Source organism: Condylura cristata, unplaced genomic scaffold (assembly GCF_000260355.1).
Source record: "Condylura cristata isolate star-nosed mole 26May11 unplaced genomic scaffold, ConCri1.0 scaffold00002, whole genome shotgun sequence".
Lineage (NCBI taxonomy): Eukaryota > Metazoa > Chordata > Mammalia > Eulipotyphla > Talpidae > Condylura > Condylura cristata.
The window spans coordinates 13135559-13158198 of record NW_004567103.1 but is presented as its reverse complement, the minus strand read 5'-3'; the positions used below and the strand labels follow the sequence as shown (position 1 = coordinate 13158198).

General features: G+C 49.2%; 1 protein-coding gene across 3 annotated transcripts in view; it reads right to left on the bottom strand.

Moving 5' to 3' along the window:
* Positions 1–22640, bottom strand: part of TNS1 (tensin 1) — a 186514-nt gene that overhangs the window by 141543 nt on the left and 22331 nt on the right. The gene's annotated exons all lie outside the window — the stretch shown is intronic.

The window sequence follows — 22640 nt, the reverse complement described above, 5'->3', positions numbered from 1 at the left end:
GTTGGCTAATAATACCGCAGCGCATTCCTGGCGCAAGATAAGCAGCCTCAAGCATCCTCGGCACGTTCCGGCCTCAGTGTCTCACCCCTGTGGATTCCACCCACCCGCAGCGCATCCTGGACGGGTCCCAGGAGCCGGCGCCACCAACAGACGCTCTGGCAGAGGCCCACCCCTCTCCCCTCACCAGGGACCCCAGGCCCACGGTGGGCCTCAGTTTCTCTGCAGAGGAAGTGATAGAGAGGGAAGGAGGTCTGGACTCACCTTGTGAAGAGGGCGAAACGAAGGGAAGATTCCCTGCCTTCCAGCCCTCCCAGCTGAGCACACACCAGGCGCTGCCCAGAGTGGTGGGGACGCTGCAGGAGCCCCTACCTCAGGGGGTGTCGCACCCTGACCTCAGGGGGTGTCGCACCCTGACACAACCCAATGACGCCGCTGTTACTGCCACTGTTACACAGGTGGGGTTCACTGGAGGAGTTCCAGGAAGTGAGGCTCACTTTGCCCCACAGCTAGCAAGGCAAGAGAGCAGAATTTGAATCCAGGTCCTCCAACTGCTAAGCCAGGGATGCGCCCAGGATTGCAAACAATCCCCCCTTCTGGCTGTCGCTCATCTCAGGATCAGTCCTCTCTGAAGGAAAACCTCGTGTTCATTGCAGGTGCAGCAATCGGGGGGCTCTCAGAAACACACACATGGGGCGGTACCCCCACAAAGATGACAGCATTTGGGGGGGTGCTAGCAGCAGGAGTAGCAGCAGCTTCAAGGTGGGAGGGGTGTCCCAGGAACAGGAGACAAAAACATGAGACCCCCCCCAATCTCAGAGAATTTTGGAGGAAACTTAGATGTGGAAACAGAGAAACCCGCTCCCCGATTTCCCCATCCAGAGGCAAGCGTCTCTGGATTTTAGCAGGTGGATTCAGGATGAGGGGCTGGGACTTGGGGACTAAGGTGGGACCCTGAAGGATGGGCCCTCTCTGAGAGGCCTCGAGCACAAGGATCAGGGGGTCCCCTTTGCTGGAACATGCCGAGTTTGACGGCACAGTAAAGAGAGGGAGTGACACAGAGAAAAGTCAGAAAGGAAAAAACAAAGGCAGAAAGAGGGGGGGTAGAGGTGTGGTGGGCCCTCCCTGGTGGCACAACAGGGTAAAGCGCAGCACTACGAAGCTATCCACAGCACCACAGCACGAGTTCGATCCCCGGCCCCGGAGGTGACCCACACGGCACAGCAGACCTCTCCTGACTGGCCAACTGCAACCCTCTGCAGTGTACTTCGTCGATCTGCCTATTCTGCTCCCCACTCTGTCTGGTGAAGCCTCTCACCGCCCCTGCACCTCTGGCCTGTACCCCAGTTATGTATGCATAAATAAATGAATCTTAGAAAAAGAAAGAAAGAAGGAGCCTGACGGGAAGAGTCAGCAGGGCACCAGGGACGTGACCCTCCACACAGGCAGGAAGCCGTTCTGCTGGCCCCGGGGGTCACAGGCGGCCCTCCCCTCAGACTCACAGCTCCACCCACGCCTGGCCTCGGTGCCCTACACACACCTAAATCTCAAGTGTCCCACTGGGCAACTCAGTCACTAATGTCAAGAGTCATGTTGGGCGTATCTTGAACGGAACACGGAGACCTAGAAAAGGGCTGCGACGGTCCCCAAGGTGCCCAGGACGCCAGGGAGGAGGCTAGGAGGAGGACCCACCATCCCCAGCCCTCCATTTCCCTGGAGGCAACCCGCTAAGTGGCAGAGCTGAAGCCTGAGTCCTTTTGAGCAAAAGGAGCAGAGGAAGGACACGGGCCGGCCCTGGGGAGCCTGGGGCATGACTTTCCCAGCCCCCAGGAGATGAGATGAGAGGTTCAGAGCAGGGTCCCAAGCTTGACCCCAGCCAGTCAAGCTCTGAGAGGGCAGGACCTTGGCTGACAATGAAAGCAAAGACTGCAGGGGCATAGGGCCCCAGAGGAGAGTGTGACTGAAAGAGGGGGTGAGTTCCCACCAGGCCTTGGGCACCCCCAGGCCAGCCCGGAGCCCGCATGACCCCATGGCCAGCCCCTTCGGCGCCCGCTCTGAGCAAACCGGCCCGCCTTACATGGACATCCCAGGGACACAATATTTATCAGAGATGTGGAGGAAAACAGGCGGGTAAGGGTCCCCCTCCGGGCCCTCCTTCACCCCAAGGTGTCGCTGCCCTCCCACTGTCTACACACACACAAACACACACAGAGGCTCTTGCAAAGCCCAGCCCTACCCCCTCTTTCCCAGGGACAGGACTGGCCCAGGCCAGAGCGGGAACGCCGAGAGGAGGCACTCTGGACTCCTGGCTTTGCCTGCGGCTGGACAGGGACCCATGGCAGTCACAACTACTGCAAGAACAAGAGACGTGGTCCAGCCATGCATGTGCCGGGCTCACCCAGAACAGCCGGAACAACACATTCTGACATAATCCGTGGAAAAAGAGCACAGACTAGGTAGAAGCGCGAAGAAATGATTAATTGCGCTGACTGTGATAATAGTATTATGGTAATGTTAAAATGAAAAGTCCTTATCTGTTAATGATACATACTGAAGTATTTACAGTGAAATGATATAATGTCTGGGATTTGCTTTAAAAACACTCCGGCAAAAAAAAAAAAAAGAAAGAAATAAAAAAAGAAAGAAAGAAAGAGGAGGGGGCAGGGCAAAGAAAACAGCACAGTCGCCAGGGAGGCGTGGGTACAGGCAGGCCATTACGCCAGCCTTGCTCCTTCTGTTTAAACTCACCCGTAATAAAGGACTAATAAAAAAACAGATGGGGGCGTGGAGGAGGAGGGAGAAGTCTCGCTGATGACACCCTAATCCCACACAAATCAACAATGTTAATGTTTTCATATGTAGGCATTTAAAATAATGACAGAAGCCCTCCCTGGTGGCGCAACAGGTTAGGACACTGCACTTCAAGCTGGCTGCAGCCACCTGAGTGCGAGTTCGAACCCCAGCCCCAGAGGTGACCCATATGGCACAGCAGACCTCTCCTGACCCGCCTGCTGCCCCCTCCAGCAGTGTTGATCCGCCTGTTCTGCTCCCCACTCTGTCTCTGGTGCATCCTCTCACCACCCCTGTGCCTCTGGCCTGCACCACCCCAGTTCTGTATGCAGAACAAGTAAATAAATTTATTTTAAATAAGTAAATCTTTTTTAGAAATAAAATAATGACAGAGGCCCTCCCTGATGGTGCAGTGGGTTAGGGCACAGCACTGCAAGCTGGCTGCAGCCACCTCAGTGCGAGTTCAATTCCCAGCCCCGGAGGTGACCCACATGGCTCACGGCAGACCTCTCCTGACCCGCCCGCTGCTCCCCTCAGCAGTGGACTTTGTTGATCCGCCTGTTCTGCTCCCCACTCTGTCTCTGGTGTATCCTCTCGCCACCCTTGTGCCTCTGGCCTGCATCCCAGTTATGTATGCAAAACAAATAAATAAATAAATTTATTTTAAATAAATAAATCTTTTTTTAAAAAAAATAAAATAAAATCACTACAGAGGAGCCAGTGGCTGTGCTAAGTGGGAAAGGTGGCCAGAACCCTTGCCCCAGCCCCTGCTCAGAATGCTGGGCGCTGGCAGGCATGCTGACCCACACACCGTCCTCCACCCTTTGAAGCCCTCGGAAGGAGACCCTCTCCTGCACGTTTTACAGGTGGGGAAACTGTGGCACAGACACGAATAGGATTTGGACCCATGTTCCTCTGACCCCCAAGCGCATGGAAGGTCACAACCTCCCAGATGAGCGTGACCCGGGGGAGGAAAGGACAGAAGGCAGGACCCAGGCCACACAGTTGACCTGGGTGGCCCGGACCGAGCTGCCAGACAGGGACACCTGCAGCTCACCAGAGGAGGGCAGACCACGAGGGGACGGGAGCAGCCTGCGAGCGCTGGTCCAAACTAAAGACGTCACTCTCCGAGCTTTGGGCTGGAATTCTACCAACTAGTAGGGGAATTAAGTTATTCCAGGCCTCTTGGAAGTCCGAGTTGTGGTAGCCAAACCATGCTCAACAACAGTGGAGAAACAGTGCAGTTTCTCCAACTGTGAGCTTCATGTGGGGATGGTGACAAAGGAATCGTTCACTGCCCCGCTGTCTGGAGACAAAAGGTGGCATTCTGGGAAGGGCTGCTGTCCTCCCCAAACCCCACCCTGGGGGCTTCCTTTAAACCTCTAGGGCACAGAGGAAGGCTGAGAGGGACACAAACCTCCCTCTGCAAACACTCAGCACCCAGGAGATCCCCACCCTCTGCTCCTGGCCGCTGAGACGGTGGCTGCGGGGAGACTCAGGCCCCAGTCAAGCCTGGCCTCCCACTCTTAAATCTCTCCAGACATGGGGTGCTGAGACCAGACTGACTGGAGTCTAGTGCTGCTTACACAGGGGGTTGGGGGGAGCTGCTGGAACCTCCACAGAGCACCCAGTTCTGACTCCACCCCAGCTGTGCCAGGCAGCGCAAGTAGCTCGACCTCTCTGAGCCTAAGTTTCCCCTACCTGACCCTCCCCGTCCCTGCTAACACTGCAACAGAAATAACAGCAACTTCCCCACGGGGTTATTAGGAGGATTCGGAGACTGGCTCCAGCAGGGTGCTCAGCAGGGGACCAGGGCGCCAAGTGCTGCGTAAACGGCAACCCCTGTTATTATTATCACCATTATTATTAACTGTCCATCTGAGCCCCGTCGTTGGCCCCTCCGGCATTCGGGCTCTGACGAGACTGGACAGAAGAAAGCCGCAGGGTGGGCCGCATGGCAGGGTGGGCAGCAGCTGGCAGGCAAAGGGGCGGCTGGGAGCCGGGGAGGTCAGAGAGGGTGAGTGGCAGCAGTCCAACCTCATCCTCTCCAGGAATGCCGCCGGGGTGGGGGGCAAGGGGAGATGCCTCGCCGTTGAGGTCAGGCCCTATTCAGAGCTGGCAGAGAGTTTATCACCCTCACGTGAGGGGGGTGGGGAGGAGGGGGAGCAGCTGCCAGGGGATTGTGGAGGGCTCTTCAGAGGACCCCGCTGCAGCACCCCTCTCCAGCGCCTGTGCGGGGCTCCTGGGAGACCCCACCAGCCCCTCCACTGACGCATCCGGCGAGAGGGGGTGGGAAGGATGCCAGTTTCACTGCCTCCACTCATGGTCGCAGCCCCCCACAACATGCATCATTTCCCAAACTCTTCAAGCCAAGGCTGGGACTGGTCAAGTTCACTGCCCAAGGTCACTCACTGATACCAGCAGTGTCTCCTGACCTCACCGTCGCCCCAGAGGCTGGCCTCACAGGCGGCGTGTGCAGGAGTGGCCTGAGAACCAATGTGGTCATGGGGGCACAGCTGCCCTGTGCTGTTTTACCCCAGGCCCCTGTGAGGTAGGCGAGACGCCAGGATTTTCCTGCCAGGTTCCCAGCAGCTCAACTCACCATCCTGCCCCCTACAGACACATCCCGGTAGTGCAGGAAGGCTCTGCCCTCCCCTAAATACAAACTTTTCTATCCTTGCGATGGCAGTGAGGGGTGCTGGCTGCTTCTCAGTCCCAGGTGTCCCTACCTGGCACCCCGACCAGAAGGAACCTCCTCAGAACTAGCTCAACTCCCACCTGTTGCAGTTTCAACCTGTTTCCTCCTAGGTGAGCCTCTGTAAGACCAAGAAAACCCACGGCGATTATGGCTGTTTCCTCAAGGAAGGAAAGAGAGCGCTACAGCCAGGCAGGAGGTGTGCTTAGGCCCCATCGGCAGGGGACAGCTTTGGGCGCACATTTAGGGTTTTCCTCCTGCATAACACCCCTTTCTCCCTAGTCTCCACATGTACTTCCCCAATTCAGGGGCTGTCAGAGGCCACTCAGCCCAGCGGCCTACAAAACCTCAGAGAACTCTGGCCAACAGACAGCCCTACTCAGCAGCTGTGGTCCCCTGTTGGTTCAAGTCCCAGAAACTTTCACTGCACCTCCAGCTAGTTCCCACCAACCTCAGAATATTTCTCTCATGCACACACACACGCATACCCACTCACACGCACACACACACCAGAGCCACAATTCCTGCCTGGGCTCTGTGGTTAGCCCACGTTGGTCTCTGATTACCATCATTCAGATTCATCAGCACGGAGGGAGGAAAGGCAGCTACCGACAATGGCTTACCTCTCCCGGAAGGGATGGGTACCCCAGGTGGGTCCCCAGAAGTTTGGGTGCTAGTCCTGGGGAGGTACCTAAGCCAAGCTCTGTGGAGGGGGCATTAAATGCCAAGGCATTTCTTCCTATCCCCTTCCCATCTGCAAACTGGGAGAACAATGAGAGGCATGCCCAAGCTCAGAGGGCAAGAAGTCAAAGGTCAAATCTGGAAACTGAAGAGGGGTAGACCAGAGTTGTACATCTTCATCCCAAGTCAGCCCAATGGGGCCCTGTTTTCTCCATCTACCCACCTAAGGAAAGCTAAGCTAAATGGTTTCATGCTTCCTACCGAACGAATGTTGACTGTCAACTGGCAAGGCTGCAGTGCCCAGTGACATAACATCCATGACAACCTGGTGCTGCGTGAAGGTGCTCTGGAGAAGGGGCTGGTGTTGACAATAGTTGACCTTATGTGTAGGAGAACACTTTCTAATGTGGTGAGCCCCGTCCCATCAGTTAGAGGTCTAAAGAGCAAACAAAGCTTACCCAGAGAGGAAGAAACTTCACCTCAAGATCGCAGCATCAATCCCTACATGAGTTTCTAGTTTGTTTCTGCCAGATACCAGATTTACCAGCCCCCCTGTCGTGGGAGCCAGGGACTTAAATAGTTTAAGTATGTATAAATAGTTATAAATACACAAACTGTGGGTCCTACCAACTTAAAGGAATCCCAGTGACCATACGTGGGTCAATTTGAGTCCAGAAATGTAATGATAACACTGAGGAATGTTAACGTAGAGAATCACGTTAAAGTGAATATCCAATGGGAAGGGAAAGGAAAGTTTAGCAGTGGGGGAAGTTTAGCCAATCCTGATGCTAGTGATAACTAACTAAGTAAATAAATAAACATCAACAACTTACCAAAAACAAATAAGTGACTTTAAAGTGTTTTCCCAGTAAGGCCCTCCCTGGTGGCTCAGCAGGTTAAAGCACAGCACTAAGAAGCCAAAGCCACTTCAGCATGAGTTCAATCCCCGCCCCAGAGGTGACCCACATAGTGCAGCAGACCTCTCCTGACCCACCCACTGCTCCCCTCAGCAGTGTACTTCGTTGATCTGCCTGTTCTGCTCCCCACTCTCTTTGGTGAATTCTCTCACTGCCCTTGAACCTCTGGCCTGTACCCCAGTTCTGTATGCACAAATAAAGTCTTAAAAAAAAAAGTGTTTTCCCAATAAAGTAAAAATGTTAGACAATGAAAAGGGAAGTGAATATCCAGGTCGTATAGGGACACGAGTCAACAACTGAATAAACAAATGAAGAATAGTCCTTTCTCGAATGTTCAGGGATGATGGAAATAAAGAATCCAGCAAACCCAAACCGAGGAGCCTCCTACCAAAGACCTGGCCGGGACTCGTCACAGGTGCGGGGTCGGGAGAGAAAGGTGGAGGGACAGCCCAGCTTGGAAGAGACTATGGTAACGTGAGCACTAAATGCAACGGGGACCCCGAGCCAGATCCTGGCTCCCAAAGAGGCAGCAGTGGGGTAACCAGTATGTTTGTTTGTTTGTTTGTTTAACATCATTCATTTTGTGCATTTTTCTCATCTCGGTTGTAATCCCCATGGGCCTCCCACCACCACTTCACCCCTGTGCCGTCACCATAGTCCTGTGCGCTCTGCCCACTCCAGTTTAAGACTCATAGAGCTGTCAACAGCGTCAGATCCGTGTTCATTTCCTGGTTTCCATCACTTATGCTGCGGTTTTATGCCGGGGAAGGGGAACAGAGTCTATGTGAACTCTTTGTACGGTTTCTGTAAACTTTCTGTGAGTCTAAAGCCCTTTGAAATTTTTAAAAATTTAAGGGGGGGCCCTCCCCTGGTGGTGCAGCAGGTTAAAGCACAGCGCTGAGAATCTAAAGCAGCTTCTGCATGAGTTCGATTCCGGCCTGCCCAGAGGTGACCACATGGCGTGGCAGGCCTCTCCTGACCCACCCACTGCTCCCCTCAGCAGTGTACTTCATCGATCTGCCTGTTCTGCTTCCCACTCTGTCTCTGGTGAAGCCTCTCACGGCCCCTGAGCCTCTGGCCTATACCCCAGTTCTGTATGAACAAATAAATAAATCTTTAAAAAAAAAAATTAAGGGGGACCCAAAGAAGACACAGGCCAGGAGTCAGGATGAGAACCAGAGGATAGGAAAGAAATAAGGCGAGAAGAGGAGTTCCAACCTGGGGAAGGTGCTCGGAGGCCTAGCACACGGATATGACCAAGGATAAGGACACAGGTGGGCTCCAGGGGCATTCCAGCGCTGGGACCATCACCCGGAGAGAGCCAGACCACCGAGCCACACCACAGCCACAGCTGTCACAGGTCAATGGCACAGAAGCCGAAAAACCCTCCCCGTACTTATCCCACCACAGCGCTGCAGCGAGGCCCAAACCACTCGGAAAATGGCGCAAACCACTCAGCTGTAAGAAGGGGAGGCAGGAGACAGATCTAACTCTGAGCCCCAGCTCCAAAATCTTAAGCAAGAGATTTGTCCACACCCCAAGCCCCTTCCTCACAGCACAAGACAGCTGCTGAGAGCTCACCATTTCACAGGACAGCCCAACCCACTGGGGAGCCTGCTAATGGTCTCCCCTGGAGGTTCAGACAGGTTCAGTAACTCACAGATTCGTACACCCAAGCTGACTATGCCTCTGATTGGGATTCCCTCCTTCACAGAACAGTGAGAACAATAACTGCTGGCATTTTTCTATTATTTTAAGCACTTTAGAAGCATTCACTCATCAAAGTCTCACAATAATATGAGGCAGGGATGATCAGGAGTCTGGGTCACAAGGAGGCTAAGCAATCTGCCCAATGACAACAATGGTGTGCTAGAAGAAAAGCAGACGGGGTCATAGTTCTCACCAAGCCACGGGTCCTCCCTGAGTCTGGGTTCAATCCGCGTGACCCAGTCACCACTTCTTGGCAGTGAGCATATTGCTCAACTGTCTCAACCTGTTTCCTCCTCTGTGCCCTAAGGGATTATATTAACGTCTACCTTACCATGTTGTTCTGAGGATTAGGTTAAACGGAGCCCATGTGTGCAAGGATAGAGGATCTTTGTAAGCTGGGCGCTAATGGTGGATTCAAGCCAGCGTGAGCACCCTAGATCCTTTCTTCTGCTCCTCCAATCACCTATGACCCAGGAGTGACCTTCCAGCCCTGCTTCCTTGAACAAAACCCAAGCTGAAGCCAGACACCTCCAGACACCCCCATTTGGGTGCCCCAACCCAGCAGGCAGAAACAGGCCAGGGGGTTCACCTGTGACTCAATCGGCGCTTCTCTATATCCCAAGACAAACCCTTCCACTCCTGCTGCCCCTGCTGCCTGCCAGCTGTGGGGGGCAATGGGCCAAGGCATGCACCAGTCAGAGGCCAGAATTGTCAGAGAGGTCAAGGGGCTTCAGAGTCTGGGCAGGGCCGGGAGGAGGGCGGGGGGCCTGTAGGTGACCAAAGGTGGGGGGTCAGTGAGGGCTGGGGTCAAGGTCACGCCTATGGAGCTGGCCAGGCCTGCTGACTAGCAGACTTCTGGGTCACTCATCTGTTATCACTGGATCTTAGAAGACAGAATAAGAGTTTTCATCTATTGAGAAAGAACCTAACACATGCCGAGCAGGATTTTACCTACATTTTTTTCTAATCCTCCCACCAACCTTGCAAGTTTAGTTGATATCAATGTCATCATAGTCGTACCACGAGGAAAGCAGATTTCGGAGGCTGAGTGGTTTGCCTGATAAAAAAGCAGGTCACCTAAATGACAGAGCAAAGCCCATCAGAGCCCAAGGTTGGAGGGACCCCAACTCTGCCGCACTCCCCTCAGGACTTCCAACCATTTTAGATCACTGACTTCTGCACAGTTCACAAGGTTAAAGCCTGGCCTTGGCCCCCAGGGAGGGCCAAGAGGTAAAGACTGGATCTCAGGGCCCCAGGAGGCAGGGGCTGCAGCCCATAATGTCCATGCCATCCATGCCCAGGATAGGAAAGGTCCCCTACCCCCAAGTTATCCCACTGAGCCAGCCCCAGCGGGCACTGCAAACACCATGCTCACAGCTAGAAGCAACCTAGGAAGCTGACAAGGGGCAGGGTTCTAGAAGTCACCCCTGCCCTCCAAGCCACTGAAGGGGCTCTGAATCCCTACGGGCCCCTCTGCCTTGCAAGCTTGGCCCCAGTCCTCACCAGACCCCTCATGCTTAGTAGAAAGCCTCTGTCTGTGTTCCCTCCTGCACATTCGGCCAGGTGCTCTGTCTCGAGGGGATCCCAGGCCCCTCTATGGTTCCCATTCTTCATCCCTCATATGCCATCTCTCTCTGCTCCAGGTTCCCACCCTGCCCCCTTCTAACTCCTCAGTTCTCCCAAACGCAGCAACCTCCCATGTGATGTTTACACAGTCCCAGAGTCAGAAATGCTGAAAAATATGAGACCTTTTGGGAGCTACATTCCAAGAAAATGAGAAACCAGTCACAGCTCAGTGTCATTTTCTCCTCTGGCCTCGCCCCCTCCCTGCCGATGGGCAGTGTGTGTGTGTGCGTGTGTGCGTGTGTGCACTAACATACTGCTTATTACACACTCCAAGGCTCTTCATTAACCCCTGAAGGTCCTACACTCTATTACCACAGAGTGAACAGTAAGAAGGTATTGGGGTGGGGGGAGATTCAACTCTTGCAATGTATGCAAAACACAGAAGAGATAGCTCCCTGCCCAAGACCTTCCTCCTCATTGACCACCACCCCAGAGGAAGCAGAAACAGAATAGAGGCCAGAAGAACCAGTCCCTTCCTGAGGGCCTGTACTTAGTAGAGTTTCAGGGGCAAATGAGGTTACTTGGGTGCTTTCAGGAGACCCAGCACCACAATCACTAGCGTTGTGAGCTAATGCAGATGACCGAGATGCGCCGAAGCTGAGGGTGGCACAGATATGCCGAGCAGGTACAGCAGACAGGCTGAGACCCACTGATGGGAGGTGGAAGGAACCACCTAGGGCTCTTCCCCTTAGGAACCGGAAAATGCGCCTCAGTCAAAGAGAGTAGAGGCTGAATGGCCAGGGGACACTTCCTGCTACAACAAAAAGTCTTTGGAGTCGGACACGCAAATGAAGCTAAAACCCCAAGTTCACTGCCTAGAAAGCAGCACGTCAAGTGCTCGGTGTCCCACCTCCTCTGTCCCATCTGTCAACGTGGTCAATTACATTTGCTTTATGTGTGGTTTTTCAAGGATTCAGTGAGATGAGTGTCACGTAGCCACCATGCAGAGGTCACTCAAAACAGTAGCTATAAACAAAGTAATTACAATGAAAACTTCTGTAAGAGAAAAAGAAAGTAGATTCTTTGAAAAGGTCAACAAAGGTGACAAGCTTTTAACCAGACTGACCAAGAAAAAGAAAAAGCAGACTTCAAATTCCTGAAACCAGAAATTAAAGAAGGAACATTACTACCAACCTTAAAGAAGTAAAAAGAATTATAAAGAAAATTATGAATAACTGCATGCCAACAAATAACATCACTAAGATGAAGTAGACAAATTCCTAAAAAGGCACAACTTAGCAAAACTGATTCAAGAAGAGACAGAAAATCTGAATGGATCTGTCCCAGAGAGATTGAACTAGCACTCAAAAAACTACCCACAAAGTAAAGCCCAGGCCCAAGGAGTTCTGTGTGAATTCTATCAACCACTTAATAAAGAATCAATGTCAATTCTTCAAAAATTCTTCCAAACAGTGGAGAGTAATGGACACTTCCCAACTCATTGTATGAGGCCAGTGTTACCTTGATAGTAAAAACAGAATCATAACAAGAAAAAGAATACCAAAGAGCAGTATTTCTTACAAAAAGAAATGCAAAAATCCTCAAACAGAAATACTAGAAACAACATATAATAAACATAACCAGCAATATGTAATAAGCATAATCAGCAATATATAAGAATAACACCATGACCAAATGGAATCTATCCCAGAATGCAAGGTTGCCTTAACATCTGAAAATCAACCAATAGATAGCATCAATTGATTAAGAAGACACACGCACACAATCATCTCAATAAATGTGGAAAAATCTAGCACCATTTTATGATTTAACGAACAATCAAACCACAAGGAGAAGGAAAGGTTCTCAGCCTGACAAAAGGCATCTATGATAAAACACTATGGAGCCCACCCTAGTGTCTCAACCGGTTAAAAAGCAACACTACAAAGCTAGCCACAGCTGCTACAGCACAAGTTCAGTCCCCGGCCGGGCAGGTGACCCACATGACGCAGCAGACCTCTCTTGTCTCACCCAATGCTCCCCTCAGCAGTGTATTTCATCAATCTGCCTGTTCTGCTCCCCGCTCTGTCTCTGGTGAATCCTCTCAGCACCCGCACCTCTGACCTACACTCCAGTTCTTATATGCATAAATAAATAAAGATAAATCTTCATCAAAGAGAACAAAATATTTTGGAACACATTTAACACAAAAAGTGTAAGACTCTGAAAACTACAAAACGGTGTTGAAAGAAATAAAAGAGGAGCTAAATAAACAGAACAACATTCACGGTCATGGATCAGAAGACTGGCTGTTGCTAGGATGGCAACCTTCATAACACCCCCAAACCGGTCTACAAATTCACTACAATCCATATTATAATCCCTTAGTAGGTTTCTTTATAGAAATTGATCCTAAAATTCACATGAAAACTCAAGGGGCCGAAAAACAATCAAATCAGTCTTAAAAAGGACAAAGTTGGAAGACTTACACTTCCAGTATCAAGCTTGCTACCAAGCAAAAGTAATCGAAGTAGCAAAGGATAAGCATAGAGATCAATGGAATAAAGCTAAGAATACAGAAGACACCTCACCTCTATGGTCAACTGATTTTTTGAAGAGGGTGCCAAGACCACTTATTCAGTTGGAAGTCTTTTCAAAAATGTTTCTGGAACAATTAGATAGACACATGCAAAATAAGGCCATGTGATCTTCACCTTGTGTTAAATATAAAAATTAACTCCAAATAGAGTATGAGTAAGTGCCAAACCTATAACATTCTTACACAAAACTAGGGGTAGGTGGTTGTGGCCTTGGATATCACATTGAGTTCTTAAATAAGAAACCAAAAACAAAAATCAAGGAAGAAAAAATAGATAAATTCCACCTTATCAAAATTTTGAACTTTTGTGCTACAAATGAAGAGACGATCCATAGACTGGGGGAAAAGCACCTCAAATCATCTATCTCATAAGGGACTAGCATCCTGAACATATAAAGAACTTATAACTCAATAATAAAGACAATGCAATTTTTTAAATAGGCCAAAAATAATTGAAAAAGACATTTCTCCACAGACACTCAATGACCAATAAAAAACATGAAAAATAACTCAACATCATTAGTTATCAAGGAAATCTAACCTTAACGAGATGCTATTTCATATCTTCCCACATGGCGATAGTCAAAAAGTCAGACAGATGAGGAGGAAATGGAGAAATCAGAACCTTCATACATCGCTGGTGGGAATGTAAAATGGTGAAGCTCTGTTTTTGATTGAATTGTGTTCCCCAACAAGATGTGTTTAAGTCCCAGTTCACAGTATCTCAGGATATGATCTCATTGGTAGCAGGGTCTCCACAGAGATCATCAAATGAAAAAGACCCTTGGCGGTGGGTCCCTTATCCAATGTCACTAGTGTCCTTGCATACATTTGAACACAGAGTCAGACACCTAGAGAAGCTGATATAAAAACAAAGGGAAAATGCCCTTTGAAGACTGGGGATAGGGTGATATACCTATATGTCAAAAAATACCCAGAGGTTGCCAGCAAACCACAGAAGCTAGAAAAAACAACAATGTCCCTGCAGTTTTCAGAAAATGGCCCTCTCCATGCCTTGCTTTTGAAATTCTAACATCCAGAACTATAAGACAAATTTGTGTTTTAAGTCAACGAACTTATGGTATGTTGTTAGGGCAGAGATAGAAAACTAACATAAATTACTCTGAAAAACAATTTAGCAATTCCTCAAAAAGTTAACCTAGAGTTATTTACCATGTGACCCTGCAAATCCACTCCAGGTACATGTATACCCAAGAGAAGCAAAAACACATCCACACAAAAACTTGTACCTCAGTTTCACAGTACAAGTGAAATTATACCAATATAACCACAAGGTGGAAACAATCCAACTGTCCAACACCTAATCAATGAATGGGTAAACAAAATATATAGTATACTCACAATGGAACTGCATTTGGCCCTAAAAAGGATGTGCCTTGAAAAATTATGCTAAGGAAAAAACTCAGTCATGAAAACTATACATTCTACTAGTCTGTGCTCCTTAAATCCCCTGAATAGGGAAAACAGTAGTGACAGAAAGTAGATGAGTGATTGCTGAGGGTTGAGTCTGGGCTTGGAGAGGGGAGAGAGGGATTAAAGAGTGATCACTAACATGTATGGAATTTCTTTTCGAAGTGATAAAAATGTTTTAATAGTGACTATGGTGATAGTCACACAACACCAAATAAACAAAGAAAAACTCACTAACTGTACACTTTAAATGACTAAAGAGTACAATATATGAATTATGTCTCATTAAAGTGGTTATTTAAAAAACAGTTATGAGAAGCCCAGAAAGCACTATTAAGCACATGGGATGGTACCTCAAGTTGAGCAAGACAGAAAGACAGAGATGGGAGTTCAGAGGCCACAGTCCAGCACTTCTCAAATGTGGTTGCAAGGGACCCTCCTGGAAAGCTTTTATTTAAATCAATTTTGTTGAGATATAATTTACATACCAAAAAATTCCATCCCTTTAAATGACTTTGCCAAATGTATATATCTGATGTATATATCTGGATGACCACTACCCAATCAACATCTCTATCACCCCAAGACAGTTTATTCACAGCCCTTGTCAGCAACCTTCTCACTCTGTTTCCAAAACCACTAGTCTTTTTGTCACAAGAGCTTTGAATATTCTCAAATTTCATAACAATGAATGTTCTCAAATTTCATACAAATTTCATACAGTATTACTGTCATGTCTAGGTCTGTTCACCCAGCACAGTGTTTGTGAGGTTCACCCAAAATACTGGGTCAATACTACTTAGTATGCAGATTGCAATGTGTGTATCCACTTACCTGTTGCTAAATATTTGAGAATTTTCATTGGGAGTTACTATGAGTAATGCTGTATGAGTCTTTTTTGTGGACATGTTTTCATTTGCCTTGGGTAAACACCTTGGGGGTGGAATTGCTGGGTCACATAGCAAGTGTATATTTAACCTTCAAACTGTTTTCTGAAGTGGTTGTACCATTTTACAATCCCACAGCTACATACCACTTCTAAAAATCCCAATACCCAGGCCATGTCCTAAACCAATTAGTCAGTATTTTTAAACCACAACAAGCTTCAGGCAAGGTCTCCAATCTCTGCTAATTACCTCAGGTGTTCAGAACAAGAAAACAAGCAAATGATACATTATATGGCCAGCAACATTCCCTCATTCTTCATTAGTACAGAGAGAAACAAAACAAATTTAAGTATCCAGTCTCAACACCAGGGCCCTCAACAGTGTTCTGAGTTAGAAGACAGAGGGAATAAAAAATATAATCAGGCAACTTTTGACCACTTAATTTTCAGCGTATAATTTTAGTGGGATTAACATCCTCGGTGCTCACAAGACAAAATGGGTCCTACTCTAAATCTCATGCTACAGGTCAGTAAACAGGGGCTCAGAGAGGCAAGTGACCTGCCCGAGGTCACACAGCAAATTATTAATCCCATCAGGATTTACACTCACTTAAACCAAAAAGTTTGAAAACTCCATTGGACACAGCGCAATGTGTACTCCATTGGACATAGCGCAATGTTTCCTGGGTCCTGGGGCCATGAACCTCTCGCAGCCCACTCATGGGAGCAGCGAGCTACCAGCACAGCATGGCTGCACCCCACTGTGAAGACGAGCTGCAGGTGTGTTTATGAGACAGCGGCAAAGGTAAGGTATACGTGGCTGAAAGGTGGGGGTTAATTATGGGATTTCCTTTCCTTTCAAGCTTAAAGGATGGGATTTAAACTCCTTTGGTACAGGGGAGGAGACCAAGTCATTGCCGCAGCCTCCTCCTCCTTTTACCCAGCTGGAACTGGGGACAGGGTGCCAGGGAAGGGTGTAGGAGAGAGTCAGAGAGGACAGGAGGAGATGAGAAGGGTCTGCCCAGAGGCTGGACAGTGGGCCGTCTGCCGGCCCAGCAGCTGCCAGGTCCTCTCATTTTGCTAGAGGGAGTCAGTCGCTCCTGTCAGCTGGGACTGCTATTTCAAAACAAGGGGCAAATCGGGAGTGAGGAAAGGTTTCTCAAAAATGTATCTGGGGATTAGGAGAAACAGTGGGCTACACAGAAACACTGTATTATCTTTGCAACTTTCCCATAAACCCAAACTACTCTGAAGTTATTTCCTTAAAAATAATAAACACAAACATGCATAAATAAAATGTGCGTGGAGGTGGTGGTATCAGGTACTAGAGTATAAAGGAGAAAAGACAAACAAGAAAATGTGCCTGAGTACCTATGTGCGCATGTGTGAAAATGAAAGACAAATCCTGGCCCCTTCATTTTAAATCCTCAACAGGAGAGAAACAATTGAAGACAGATAAGGACAGATAAGGGTGGAGACTAAGATAGATTTAGAATTTGCTTCCTTCAGGAGATTAAGGGGGAGGGCTGGAAAGTGGGATTTCCAGGCCAAAGGAGTTTCTGTCACATAAGCTAGCATGTTCTCTGTCTCTCTGTCTCTGCGTCTCTTTGGCTCTCTCTCTCTCCCCCCCCACACCCCACATTCTCCCCACCTACTCTCCCAGAGCAGTGCCAAGAGGTCTTTAGCCAAACCCCCCCCACACCCCACATTCTCCCCACCTACTCTCCCAGAGCAGTGCCAAGAGGTCTTTAGCCAAACTTGTCCTTAGCCTCCCTGGGCTCAAGTTAAGAGCTATAACATGGCCCTCCCAAGAGCCATAATGCCCATAAGTGAAAACATTTTGTAAATTATCAAGTTCTCTGTGGATACAGGTGATTAAACATCCTCAGCAGGTCTATGAGCAAATTACACACAGCCCTCAGACCCCGCTCTATCAGTTTGCGCATTTTCTCTTTAGCAGGTCCAAAGGGCAAAGATCTGGGCACAGGATGCCTGGACACAGCCCAAATGCCAGTCAACAATGGAACGGATAAACTGTGGCTGATTCTTACCCTGGAATATAATCTAGCTATAAAAAAGAATAAACCACTGCAGTGCACAAAAACACAGATGAGCCTCCCAGAACAGAATGTTGAGTGAAATAAGCAATGTGCAAAAGCAAACATTCTACACAGTTCAACTTATATAAAGTTCAAAGATAAACAAAACTATTCTGGGAGGATACAAGAAACAACAGCCATTGCCTTCAGGGGATACTGACTTGATATAAAGTATAACGGATGCTTCTCAAAGTGCTGAAAATGTTCTCGATCCCAATAGAACTCAACTCTATAATACATACCAACTCGTCAATTGGTATACATGATGGCATCCATTTTCTTGCCCAGCTAGGAAACCATAAATGACTAGAATTATTATTTGGAGTACTATCTGTTTCAGGATGTAGAAGAACTTTTCAGAGAGGAATTAAAAGGTGATATTGCTGATCTTTCTTGCTCTCATCCTCCTCTGCCTCCTCCACCATCTCTCTAGACAGGAACCTCTTGTACCTCAACTTTCCTTTATTCCACCCCATTCCCCCTTCACTGGAAACCCCTCCTGCGGGCCAGCCACTATTCCAGAAGCAGAAAGTGCATGTCTCTCAACCAGCTTCGTATGTGTCATCCACTGGCACTGGGCACTGGAGTCTTCCTCTACCAACACTGAGCATTTCTCTTAAGCAGTTTCAAGGGGCAAATAACTGGGCACAGAATATCTGGGGCCCTTTCCAGTCTGCCTATGGTTCCAGGAAAAAAAGACAGGTAAATTCCAGATGCCAATGTGCACTTAATCCTCTCCAACCCACAGTTCAAACCCAGGTATGCCTGATTACTATGTCCCTGACCTTCCTATTACTCCCCAAGCAGCCAGTCAGCTCGGTAGGCTCTCTTAAGCCTTTCTGTAGACATCTGTGGTAGTCAGCATCCAAGATGGCCTCCATTGATCCTTGCCCCCTAGTATTCTTTTCCTTATGTTAAGGGGAAGGATGTCCTAAAGGAACTCTGTGAAGTCTTATGGACCCCACCCCCTACTCCAACTTTCTGAACTCTACCCTCTACTCCAGTGATTGGAAACTACAACTCCCAACAGTACCAGGGAGAGAACTGTGAGGACCCAAGGGCAGAGCTAGCAGGAATTCTGGGACACTGGGGGATAAATAGGGTGCAATTGTTTGTGTCTCGCTCTCATCTCTAAATGGCTCTCCGGACTGCATGACTCGATGTTTTCAGTCAGCCCAGCCGTAAGGTATTCCAGTTACGTTGTATCCTGCTCTCTTTCCCTGGATTGTTTCCTATTCCTTTCCCCTTTTGTAAATAAACCTGTTATTGACCCTTTTGTGTATGCCTGCAGTATAACTGAATTGTGAGTGTGCAGGTGAGGCCCCACCTACAGGCGGTCCAGTCCACTCTGGGCTACCCTGTAACACTTACATAGACCCCTCCCACACAAAATGGGATAACCCATGTAACCAAGAGGATACTGTAGAAATAACAGTGTTTGCCTTCCAAGACTAGGCTGTGAAAGACATTGTGGCTTCCATTGGTTCTTTCCTTGAACAACCCTCATGAGGAAGCCGGCCACCGTGTTGTGAAGATACTCAAGCAGCCCTCTGGAGGCCAGACTATGTGGGAAGAAACTGACAGCTCCCACGTGATAGCCACACAAATGAAACACCCTGGAAGCAGCTCCTCTACACCCAGTCAGCCTTCAGGTGACCACAGCCCCCATAGGAAACCTAAGGCCAGAACCAGCTGGCTAGGCCACTCACAAATCACTCACAAATGTCTGACCCAGAGAAACTGTATAAGAGAATAAAAGATCTGCTGCAGCTTTAAGCGACTAAATTTGGCGGTAATGTGTTACATCATATTGCTGTGTATAAATAAGACAACTCTTCTCAGCCCTGGGTCCCTGCTGAAGAAAGTCTGGAAGTGGCATGTTCAGGCATCCAGAGCCAGCTTCTCTCTAGAAAAATGGCCAGAGTGGGCTGAATTTGAGCATATGGGAGAACGTCAACATCAGCAAGAAATTTTCAATGTGTGGGAGAGGCACTGTGAAATAAGAGACCAAGCAAAGAAGAAATCCTGGCACCTTCTTCCCTAGAAGTTCTTCCCTAGTTTCTCACACACTTCATCCGTCTCAGTAAATGGAACCACGTGCACCCAGTTACTCTGGCCAAAAACCTGGCAGTCATCCTTGAGTCCATTCTCTGTCTCACACCCAACATCCAAATCACCAGCCAGGCTCTGGGCTCTAGCTCAGAATGCATCGGGACCTGGTCCCTGCTCATCCTCCTCCCGACCAGAGTATGACCTAAGTCACACCTCCCACCTGGGCACCATTTGCCACCTCTTGGCCCTGCTTCTACCCTGGTGCCTGTCCAAGTTTAGTGTCCTTCTCAAAGAAGAGATCAGACCAGGTCTCAGTGTTCAAAATCCTCCCCTACCTACCACTGTCTAGTCACTGGCCTTTTTTCAGGGTGACAAGCTCATCTCACTTCACTGGCCCTTTCCCTCTCTCAGCTTATCATGCAACATCATCCGGGTCTCACCTCAAACAATACTCCCTTTGAGAAGTGTTCCTACACAACTCTGGCCTTACCATGCTCTCCCACTACTCCAGCCCACGTCTGTCTTTGATGCAGTACTGACCTATTTATTGCCCGTCTCCCCTATTCAGATGTCAGTCCCATAAAGGCAAGGGCTGCATCTGTCTAGTTCACCTGGGACAGTGCCTGGCACATGGGAAGAACTCTAGCAGTTGTTTAGTGAGTCCTGTCTAGAGATAAGGGATGAGGGAGAGGACCTCCAGGTGTTCAGGTTATAAAATCTAGATCACAGAGCTCAACTGTGTGCTCTGAGGCTTCCCTGTCCTTCCCTGGAGGAGGAAGGGCAGAGCAGTAGTAGTAAGATATGTGGTTTTAGAGAAGAAACTTGCCAGCAGGGTAGAGCTCACACCACTGGTGGGTCCCATTTTCTATAGCAGAAAATCCTGCTTAAAAAAAATCTGGGCCCTCCCTGGTAGCACAGCAGGTTAGGACACAGCACTAAGAAGCTAAAGCCACTTCAGCATGAGTTCGATCCCCACACCAGAGGTGACCCACACAGCACGGCAGACCTCTCCTGACCCACCCGCTGCTCCCCTCAGCAGTGTACTTTGTCAGTCGACTTGTTCTGCTCCCCACTCTGTCTCTGAAGAATCCTCTCACCGCCCCTGCACTTCTGGCCTATACCCCAGTTCTGTATGCTTAAATAAATAAATCTTTTTAAAAAAAATCTGTCTGTCTGGCCACTGCCCACCAGTCCCTCTACTCCCTGGTGGGGGGCTCCTCCGAACTTCGGGGGTCTCCTCCATTCGGCAGGGCAGATGGCTGCAGCCTGTGTGCACTGAGCTCCCAGGCTCCTGGAAACTGCCAGGCAGGGTATGAGCCCCCTGCTCCCTCCCAAGAAGTCACCTTTGGCATCCCTCTGTCTCCACACTGGAGGTAGCTATCAAACACGGGGTCATCTGCTGTCACACTTCTCAGTTCTCTGCCTGCAGGTCACCCTACCTGGAGCAATCATTGTCCTTACTGGCATCCTCTCTAACACTGCTGCTGCACAAGGCATGGAAGGGAAAAGGGGATGGGCAGGTGAGGAGGAAGGAACGCCTGCAAATAGACAAGACAAGAGGGATCAGAAAGAAACACAAAGGCTCCAGACAGAGGACAATAGGAAATGACGCTGGGGAGCCTTGGCCAAGTCATTCTGCCTTTCGGTGCCTCTGTTACCTTATCTGTGAAACAACAGAATCTTTCGGCCTGTTTTATGCTCTGATGGAATAAAAAAAAAATCAGATAATGCTTTGAAGGGCTTTCTAAAGCCTAAAGTACTGTACAAATGTTCACTGTTACTAAGAGTAACAGGTGCAGGAAGGGCTAGACCAGGGAGGAATAAGGAAACTGGACCTAAAACTGAAAGTTTTAGCAACCAGGGAGGGAAGCTTACTCCCAAAGCAGAGAAGGAAAGACCCGGGGGGGGGGGCAGAGGAAGCAGAAGACACCAGCAGGGAATGGACAATGGAGACCACGGCAAGGCAGGCCCTTCACACCTCTGCTGGGAGACAGCTCCAGCCTCCACTCAGATGGCCCAACAAGGCCATGGACTCTGCTCATGCAAGGTCATCCAGAAGGAAATGGATTCCCCCCAAAGAACTGCCTGCTCCATCAACAGGCACTTGGCCCTCCCTTTGGAAAGTAACACTTGGCCCAGGCAGCTACCAATTGATAACAATCAATTACAGTTGACCCTTGAGCAACACAGGTTTGAACTGCCTGGATCCACTTATCCTAAGATTTTCTTGTAAACAGATTACATAAACTTAGAGTACCAATAAATAGAGTACAATACTGTCAGTGTGTTTTCCTTATGGTTTTTTAATAACATTTGCTTTTCTCTAACTTTATTGTAGAAATGTATTACATGTAACATACAGAGTACGTGTTGATCCACTGTGTCTGTCATCCATAAGGTTTCTGCAGACGATTAGTAGTTAAAGTTTTGGGAGAGTCAAAAACAATACTTGGGTTCGCCACTGAGCTGGGGTCATTCCCCTTAACCCTTGCAATATTCAAGGGTTTTTTGCCCCCAACCATGTGTCAGACCCGGTGTCCAGCACACACATGATCCTCATAACAACACTGTCTCCTGCTCATGAGTGAAAGGCAAGACAGCGCCTTTCACCCCCAGAGAGCTGACTCCATCCCAAAGCGCAATTTCCTTCCCCCAAAACCCATCATAACCCACCCTGTCATCCTCCCTCCCCCTCATTACTCCAAGAAACCCCCACAGATGATCCATCACTCTTCTTTCCAGATTTGTGAAGATGCAGAGGGGACTGTCCAGCGCGGACCCAGCCATGCCTGCGTCCTGTGAACTCAGTCTGCTTCTCCCACCAAGACCGTCCAGGAAACACTGATGGGGAAACTGAGGACCCAAGTGGGGCTGACCACTAGGGAGGGTGATGCGGTTCAACAAGTTCCAAAGTGCTACCTGGGCTTCACCTCCGACCACCTTGTCCATCCCACCCCCTCTTCCAACCTAAACCCGTTCCTGGATGTCCCGTGGCTGTGGGCCCATCCAGAGCTTCCCTAGGATGGCCACGTTCGGTTAAAGTGGGCTTCGCGCCACCGAAGTATAAGTGCAATATAGCCCCCTCCTCTGCCTTACCGCTCACGCGCGCCACCACCTCGCCCCTCGAGAACTTAGGGAACCAGCTTCACAGGCCCGGCTCTCGGAGCTCAATCACCGCCCGACACCTCCAGAGGCGCCCAGACCGCCCGCGCCCCCC